Source organism: Vipera berus, assembly GCF_964194415.1.
Source record: "Vipera berus genome assembly, chromosome: Z".
Classification (NCBI taxonomy): domain Eukaryota; kingdom Metazoa; phylum Chordata; class Lepidosauria; order Squamata; family Viperidae; genus Vipera; species Vipera berus.
Window position 1 is genome coordinate 28,007,166 of NC_138205.1, and position 9,449 is coordinate 28,016,614.

Below are 9,449 nucleotides of genomic sequence, written 5' to 3' on the forward strand. Positions count from 1 at the left end.
GACTGTAGGTTAGGATACATATTAGACAACTTTTTGGGATCCAAATGCCATCTATAAAACATTTTATAAAAATTTTCTCTTAAAGTTTGAGCCTGAATAAATTTAACATTTCTGACCCAGATTACCTCCCAAGTATCCAAGTATCTAGTTTCTTTTTGAGTAACACAGAAATGATTGAAGTCATGCTAATTATTTCCCATGAGTATTTCATTGTTCATTATTCACATTCTCCATTTCTTGAGGAACATGCTTTGAGTTGTGAAGAAAACAAAGCCCCACACTTAAAAGTTTCTTAAAAATACACTTTCCCCTAGAAAATATTCAGTAAAATAGTCACTTTCATTCTGTGCTACAAATCCTTGAGTTGTCTCATAACATTTTGGAAGTCCCTCAGAAAGACACTGTAAACGAAGTATCTGGTTTTCATAGAAAAATGGCATACAGACTATTTTTGTAATTTGTGTTCAATATCAAACAGTGCTTAATTGGGGAAAAGTGTTTACCTTTAGGGATATACTTGGGTACTTGATATTGTTGTAAATGTCTATTTTCATTTAAAATTAGATATGGTTTGCTATAAAACTGGGGCATCTTAATACTTCAACACAGGGAAATGCTATCATCAGCATTTCATTTGACCCTCATGCACAAAAAAAGTTTTGCTTCTATTTCTGCACCATTCTTCCTTACCTGATGGCTCACAATAAGTCCATTGCAGGTCTGAATTATAGTTTTGGGTGAGGGAGCACCAAGGTGTCTTGCCAAACATCCCATCTGTGGTGCACATGAAGTAGAAATTTTGGTTGTACAAAAAGGGAAAGATGCACATTTCTTTGGGATCAGCATCTGAACATGATATATGAGATAAAGTTTGTAAGACCTCAGGTCATTCAGTTCCCCTGATGTCTTTTTTTTAAAAAAATAATTTATGTTGTACATCCAAATGTCACTTCTGTGGTGCATTAGAAACTTTTTTGATACACTGTGAAAGTAAACTTTAAATAAGAAAGCAAAGCAGCCATTCACACATACTAGGAGGAATCAGTTTTTTGTATATAGGTAGACTTCAACTTATGGCCTGGTCTGTTAGCAATCATTCAAGGTTAAGATGGATACCAAAAAAAGCTATTTATGCCCCTGATTCAAAATACCAACAGCTCCCCCACCACCACCATGGTCAACGTGACCACATTTTGGGCAACTGGCAACCGGCCTGCATTCATGGCCATTTGCAGCATCCCACATGTACCTGCAGTCATGTAGCTGCAGTTTACAATGTTTTTGTCAGACATCAGCATTTACTTCCATTTTCTGGTTAAAAAAAACAACAGTCCATATCTAACAATAGGTTCACTTAACAAGCCTTAGGACAGTCACACTCACTTAATGAACACTGCAAAAAAAAAGTTATAAAATTAGGCATGATGATGTGGTTACCCACTTAATGGCCATTGTGATTTATTATTTTAACAACAGACTCAATTCCAGTCATAAATTGATGACTATTTGTTGCTATGATGTTAATTGAGCGAAATGTGTTGAATATAGAAAGAATTACAGGTATGGCATTTGAATCTAATGTTGGTTGTCAGATACCAAATCATGTTCTTTTTCTCCAATGATAATGTTACAGGGAATGATAAAGGCCCAAAGTAAATAAAGGCCCAAACTGAGACCTGGTAGAAATTTTGCTTGAACAAAAAGGAAAAACATTAGGTCATATCCTAAAGCAAGTATATGAATGCCAAGCATTATTGTGGGTTCTCCAGATCTTGGTAGATCTGTTTCAGCCAAAAGTATCTGTTTGGAGGCAGAATCAGCTCTATTATTAGGCAGTATGAAGTAGCCGTGTTAGGGATATATGTTCAATAATATGTAAGATACAATAACAACAAACTTTAGCCATACTTTTACTTTGGAAAACAGGGCTATCTATCCCAGATTATCTTCCTTGGAACTCTTAAGGAGCATTGGACAGATGAAATCCCATTGCCTAAAGTGGGCTTCAAGTCCATTGTTTGTGATTGTCCACAGCCAACTCTAGATGCTAAAAAATTTGATGACATCATTTCCTTCCATTTGTTGATAATATGATTCAAAACTTTTAGGGAAAGCCCTAAAATAGACTTACTGTAAAACAACTATTTAAAAGCTAAGAAATTTATAAATTTCCTATCATAAAAGAAAACAGACTCAGAAAAAACTGGCCTCATCTAGTTTGCACTCTTATCATATCGTTTGTTGTTCATGGCTACCTAAAAGGTTTGTGGTCAGCCCTAACACATCAAAAGGACATCCATCCTTGCCCTAAATTGTTTCACTGTCCTCAGCTAAGAAGCAGGATAATTTCCCTTCACCACTGGTAAAACATAAAGTGGAGTTGCTGCTGACAGGACTTGAAGGACCTGCAAGAATATACCGTACCTCTTGGGGGCCATAATACATATATACCTTCATAATTTATATACTCTTCCCTGGTTTCTCTGTCCTACCCTTATTACCCTAGTTGGGAAAGCATTATTTAACCCAGGAAATGGTTAAATGTTGCATATGTGTTTTGACTTTTCTCTTGAAGCTCATGGAAAGATGGGGTGCGTGGGGGGAGTGAGTAGAACTCCTGGCCAGAGAGTCACCCAATGAGCTAAATAATCCAATACCTAACAATACACAAACTACTATTGATTAATATGTTTATTGTCAGTGTATTTAATACACTCATATCTGCTACATTAAATATTCACACAAGCAAACAAAAACTCAGTATCAACCCAGATTGTTGGGGGCAATTAAGCTGACTTTGTAATAATGCCGCTTGGGGTGTGTGTGAAAGCCCTAATAAGCAGGCATATACATAGAATGAAGGCTACTGCTAAGCTTGTAAGCCACCCTGAGTCTTCGGAGAAGGGCGGGATATAAATGGAATTAAAATAAAAAAAAATAAAAAATTCTGAGTACAGGACCAGGGGCAACACATGTAGTCCTTTATCTGCAGTTGAAGTTGTGCACTTCTGTTGCAAAAAGTTTGTCTATTTTAATCTTACCTGTGACATTGCAGTACACCCATGTATTATCCAAATCAAAGTTGATCGTGGTGGCACACCACAGCTTCCCATCACTCATGCCCTCTGTTGTACATGTATTATAGGAGATGCTTTTGTAGATGAATGGGAATACACAAAGTGGATTCACTATTATTAGATCAGGTTCCGGTTCTTAAAAGACAAAGGTGAAAGTAAGGCTATGGATACCTTTCACATATAATTTATGTTCAGTGGTGAATACATGTGAAACCGCTTGCCGGTTGAGCTCCGGATGGCCCCCGACCTTCGCTCCTTCCGGCACGATTTAAAAACTTATTTATTTGAACAATCTGACCTGGTCTGATGGGTTTGGGGTTGGATTTAGTTTTAACACACTTTTATTAGTGTATTATATTGGGCATAATTATTTAATTCTTTTAAACTCTTTTTTAACTTTTGTATTTACATTTTGATATTTATTGCCCTGTACGCCACCCTGAGTCCTTCGGGAGAAGGGTGGTATAAAAATTTAATAAATAAATAAATAAATAATAAACTAACACAGAATGGAAAAATATTTATCTGCTTATATCTCCACAATGATACTGAGTATATTAGAAAACAGTCAGGATCTTCTTCTGCAGTTCCCTCCCAAATGAGTTTGTCTTAATCTCCTACTCTTTCTCCAAACCCAATATCCAACCCATGTACACATAACCTTTTCCCCTCACTCAGCATGCCACCATCCTACCAGAAGGTTCACAATAGGTCCATTGAAAGTCAATATCATAGTTCTTGGTAAGGGAACACCATGGCTTCTTATTAGAAATGCCGTCTGTTGTGCATGATGAATAAGACGTGTGGTTGAAGATGAAAGGAAAGACGCAGGGTCCCTTAGGATTGGCATCTAATCCTGTGCAGAAATGAATATTAGTTTCCTCTTACAGGAGTATTTAGACAAAGACAAGAAAATGTCCCCTTTTTAAGGTGGGGGAGGAGTAAAAACTTCATCTAACCAGTGTTCTTTACTTTCAAAATATACTGCTCAAAAAATAAAGGGAACACTTAAACAACACAATGTACTGTATTTAATAGTAGGATGTCTTATTTTCTGTTCCCTTTATGTTTTTGAGCAGTATATGTATTTTAAAACAAAAATACTTTAAAATATTTTAAAGAATACACACCATAAAAAAGAAATTCAAGGTGGCTAAAACATTATTTATAAAAAGGAATAAGTATTGCATCTACCTTTTCTAAAACAGATCAAATAACACCCCCAATATTAATATTAAAAACATCAGCAACATATCATTGCTGGGAAAAGAACTAGAAACTAAAACCCAAAATGAGCATTCAGTCAAAATCTTTTGTGAACAGTCACTCTTTCCCAGAATGATCTGGCTTGATACATTTCATTGGACAAGGTATTCCACACAGTAGCTATTATCATAAAAAATAAAATACTCCCACCCACCCCCATTTCTCCAGGGTCTATAAAGAAGGGGAGAAAAGAAGCTCAGTGCTGCCTATGGAGAGTATTGCCCTCCTTCACTTGGCAAGTTTACCTCAGCATCTGAATTAACACTATAGTTAAATCTGGTAACCAGTGCAGATTATGCAAAAGAGACGTCATAGGGTACCATTTCACAAACTGATATTTACTATGCTATCAGAAAAATCTTATATGGATTAGAATCATGAGCGTGAAAATTGGGCCATAATTTTTCATCTATTTTCACTTTCAAAATTCCATGGCTAAGTAAGATCCCCTTCCCTCTGTAACTTTATGTCTTATATCGTATACCCTTTTCTGCAACTTTCACATATCCAGCCATTCTGCTCTCAAATACCAGAAGAGCTTCTATTTCCTTAATAATATATTATTCTTCGTGTTCTTCAAATCTAAATCTAAGACCTTTTTCCTTCAAATCCCTTCTCCAACTAAATTAAGACTTGCAACTGAAATATTCTCTAAATCTCTCTCTCTCCAGGTTATACTGTACTCATTTTAGTCATATTCCTTTAGCTCTACCACAGATGAATTTTCACACATTGCTAAATGTTTTCTAGCATGCAGTTGTGTCTCTTAGTACTCTCTTACTCTTGACGAAAAACTTTGTCTCCCAAGCTTGAATAATGAAAAGAAGCTTTTGAAACTGACAACTTGGAGATCTTGATCTCTTACATCCTTCTGTAAGACAAATAACTACAGCACTCAATATCTTGTTCTTACTGGTGTCAGCACAGTAGCTCCACTCAAGATCCTTGTCATAGTTTCTTGTGGTGGCACACCAGAATCTTCCCTTCTCCTCTTTAGTACAAGTGTAGAATGTCTGGTTTTTGTAGACAAAGGGAAACACACAGGATTTGCCTCCAGAATTGCCTCCATGCTCTGAAAACATGAAAAGTATGGATGTAGATGGAAAGCTAGAAAGGTGAACAAGAGATTGCTAAGAACTCTGCTTCTGTTTATACTTCCTGTAACGTTCAGTTCTATATCTTGTCTTTTCCATTCATCATTGTCAACTGAGTGACCTAAAGGCAATCAAATGATTTTAAATTTATGTGAAGAATGCTCTTTTTTTGCCTTTGAATTTTTAATCTTTAAATCTTTCCTGTAATGGTCAGGATAATGATGCAATATATATGAATGGCTGTGTTTGTAGTACAGGTTCATGCCTGGTCAGTATATAGAGAAAAAGCTGCTTTTAAAAACCCACATTGAGTTAGTTAAGGTCAGATCAGGAGGGTTAAAGAAAGAAACTGAAGAATTTATTCTAGTAGCTCAAGAACAAGCTTTGCCCACATATTGCATGAAGGCAAAAATTCAACATGTAACATACAATAGCAAATGTTGCCTTTGTAGTGAAAAGAATGAAGCAATTGATCATTTAATCAGCTGCTGAAGCAAAATTTCACAATCTGACTATAACATCATGACCAAGTTGCCAAAATTATTCACTGAAAACTTTGCCAGAGGTTTGGATTCAATTGTAGTGAAAAGTATGGTGACTGACAGGTTGAGAAGGTTTTAGAAAAATGAATGAGTTAAGATCTTATAAGACTTTAAAATCCAAACAAATAGACATTTGTTTGATAGCACAGTTATTTAAAAGAAAAAAATCTGGTTCATCGAATCTGCTATTTTGGTGATACTAGGATTGAGGAAAAACAATGGAAAAAATATCAGGACTTGCAGTTTGAAACTGAACTACAGAAAAAGAAATGTTGTTATACCAATCATGATTGGAGCACATGGAACAATACCTAAAAGACTCAGTATCTGGAATTATTAAAATTATTATACCCAAACCCTTAATTTTATATAAAAAAAATCCTCCATACTGCTTGAACTACTTATATTTCTACAGTAGGTACTATTTTAATAATTCTTAGGTCCTGGGTTAGAATTTGAATTATTAAGTTCCCATCAGTTTTAGTCTGTGAATCTGTCAATTACCCTTACATAATAATAATGTGTTAAATCAGCCTGGAAGTTTCTACACTTTGGAATTTTTGTACATTACTTCTCTCCTGTAGAAAAAAAACAATGTGAAATTAGGCTTCTTTGATTTGGCAATTTGCTGAATATTGTCACTGAAATCTCTGGGGTTCAAGAGGCTACTAAAAATGGCTTACCTTGCAAATTGCCCACCCCTGTTTCAGTCAGAATATTCCAGCTGCTCAAACTGTGAATTAGGACAGGAGCACATTATTTTAAAGACTAAATTATTCTATGTCTCTCCTGATCTCTATTGAGTTTAGAAATTACATAAACTGACTACTTTTTGAGGGTTGGTCTGGCACCTTTTATTACCTGAGGTGAAAGAATGTTGCTGCCTCTCCATTTATTTATACAGTAGAAGTATTACACTCAAGCAGATAATTTTTTATTTGACTGCTGCCAATTGGGCTTTCGCCCCACCCATCATATCTAAGAACAACAGACTAGTTTAGGGAACATAGGACAGACTCCCTGGCAGATACCACTGCATTTTCCAGTTATTTAGGGTGCCGATGCTCCCAGATTCCAGCATCTGTTGTAGAGGCAACTATTTCTATCTAATGACAATGTTACTGCTGTTCTCTCCAGCCACCAATCATGATGATGCTTCAGCATAGCAGTGATTAGGCCAGGGGATGAGAGACTTATAACAGTGACTAAGAATAGCCCTATCTTATTTGTGATGTTAATTCTATATTTCATATCTTGCTTAGAAGCCATGAGCCAGTTGTTCAAATGTAACCTATCAAACCATTGCCCAGAGAAGAAGATAACTCTACCAGAGTTCTGGATTATTCATTTCTGATAGGGCTCTGGATTATTTACCTTGAAGAATGCAATGCTTCCACTGGCCACCTATGTCATAATTAGCTGTTGTGCTGCACCAGAGCTGCTCATCAATGGCTCCATCTCTAGTACAAGATGAATATGACTTTCCATTGAAGACAAAAGGGAAGACACAGGAAGAAAAACCTGGAGGGGAAAAACTATAATTGAAATGTGGGAATCATGTATTAAAACCTCAGAATCACTAAATAATAAGTAAATGGCTGGAATCCAACTAGTAAGTTTCTAAATTCTGCCAAGAACTGAGAGAAGAAAAGGCCAATCCTATCTGTTTTTCTGATTAAGTGATCAGCTAAACATGATCCTTATATGTGTATTCTGAGGTGATATTCCAAGCAGATATTTCCCAGCAGATCCTACCATTTGTTTTTTATCTTTATTTCTTACTCATCCTAAGGGATTGATTCAGTTCCTGTTTTGAGCCCTCAGTTTGGAACTGCAAATCCTAGAAAACTAAAGTACATCTTTCACTGCATCAGTGATATTAAAAATGTCTGGAATTTCACTGGTTGAAAAATTAATACAAGAAAAGTGATCATTCAGCTGATACAAGATGTGTAGTTATCAGAGAAGGGGTTTTCAGAACTGAGTACATGAATTAAATTTTAGAAGGGGTCTAGGACAATTGAACATGGCTGCTTTAACTTGTCCACTTCTGCTTGGATATTCCATCACAGCTGACCCAACATGGGAATTCTTATTCAGCTGGCTCTCCACCGGCACTCCCCGCCCCCCACCCTTTCTTCCCAGAGCATTTCACAAAGAGATACTTTTCCAGGGCCATTTGGCTGTGTGGGACATTTAAATGTGCATCAGGGTAGCCAATCCACATGCCGAGGGGTGGACAGCCTCAGGCACTGGGAGACAGGGGGCATTGCTTTGATGTCTATGCAAGAACAGAAGAAGAAAAAACCGCCTTGGGGTGGTGATGGTTAGGGATAGGGCATTTCCCTTCCCAGCCTTTCAGCAGGCTGCCTCTCCTCCACCCTGCATAATGACAAGGTTAATAACAAGCCGATTTGGCTTTGCCACCTGGCTGTAAATAAAGCACAGCCAATATTTACTTCCAAATATTAATGAGAAATAACAATTCTGAAACAATTGCTGCGGATTCCTGGTTTCTTCAAAAGGCAGTTCTTTAAAGGGACAATCTGAAATCACTGGTTGAAAAGAGAGGATGCTAAATAGGCTGGCTAATTTTGAGACAAGGGTTAGACCTGTTTTGAGCATTTTTGGCTCAGAATTTTAAAAATAAATAAATTCAAATATTCACTTGGGATTCCAGGAAGAGAGTTTTATTGAGATTTAAAACTTTTGTAAAAGTTGGTGGTCTTAGTCTCTCACGGGAGAGTAATTGTTAAAATCACATATTTATACCCTTTTCATGACACTGGTTTCCCCCCACCCCTAACGCTCTCAAGCCCACCTGCTTCCCCCCCAATAAACTAATCTGAAGCACTTAATCACAATAAATAATTAAGGCCCCTTGCACCTGTTGTACCTGCATCATTTAACCATGACCTTTAGCTTAGCATAAACTCTATCTTTATTTTTGTGTTTCCTCTGCTTGCAGTTATGTCTAGCTTCTGTTAACCTAAACCACAACAGCTTATCTTGCATGTGCCAAAGCCCTTAAAGTTAAAAGCCTAAGTTACTCCATTTTATAATTGATAAACTCACTCCTTAAATTTTAGTTAATATTTTTAAGATTAAATGTCATTAAGCAATTTCTAATCTATATATTTGTATATATTTTTACCTCTTACAGACCATAACCCTAAACATGCCCCCCCCCTCCAAACTGGCTCTCTCAACGGCCCTCCAGGTGATTTACACACAGAGAAACACTAGGTCTTCACACACCAAAAACGTCAGCAAGGGGGGAGATACAGTAGGTGAGGAAAAGTGAGCATTTTTGCATCATACTCAAGAAGAGAGGACGGAAGCAAAAGTGTGGGGAACAGACAGCATTGCAGATAGAATAAGGGGAGCATTCTCGCTCTCTGTCTTTCACACACACAAACACACACCACTTCCTGCTTTCTCTCTCTTCTCTTTCCCTCCAGCACCTGGAC

General features: G+C 36.9%; 2 long non-coding RNA genes across 2 annotated transcripts; both read right to left on the reverse strand.

Moving 5' to 3' along the window:
- Nucleotides 1-695: 695 nt before the first annotated feature.
- LOC308679084 lies at nt 696-3,815 on the reverse strand. The gene is made up of 3 exons (XR_014028692.1): nt 3,772-3,815; nt 3,042-3,212; nt 696-846 (listed from the first exon to the last, which is right to left on the reverse strand). It is a non-coding gene; the product is annotated as an uncharacterized lncRNA (long non-coding RNA).
- Nucleotides 3,816-3,823: 8 nt separating this feature from the next.
- On the reverse strand, nt 3,824-7,472 carry LOC308679085. Its single transcript, XR_014028693.1, has 3 exons — nt 7,354-7,472; nt 5,257-5,415; nt 3,824-3,933 (listed from the first exon to the last, which is right to left on the reverse strand). It is a non-coding gene; the product is annotated as an uncharacterized lncRNA (long non-coding RNA).
- Nucleotides 7,473-9,449: the final 1,977 nt, after the last annotated feature.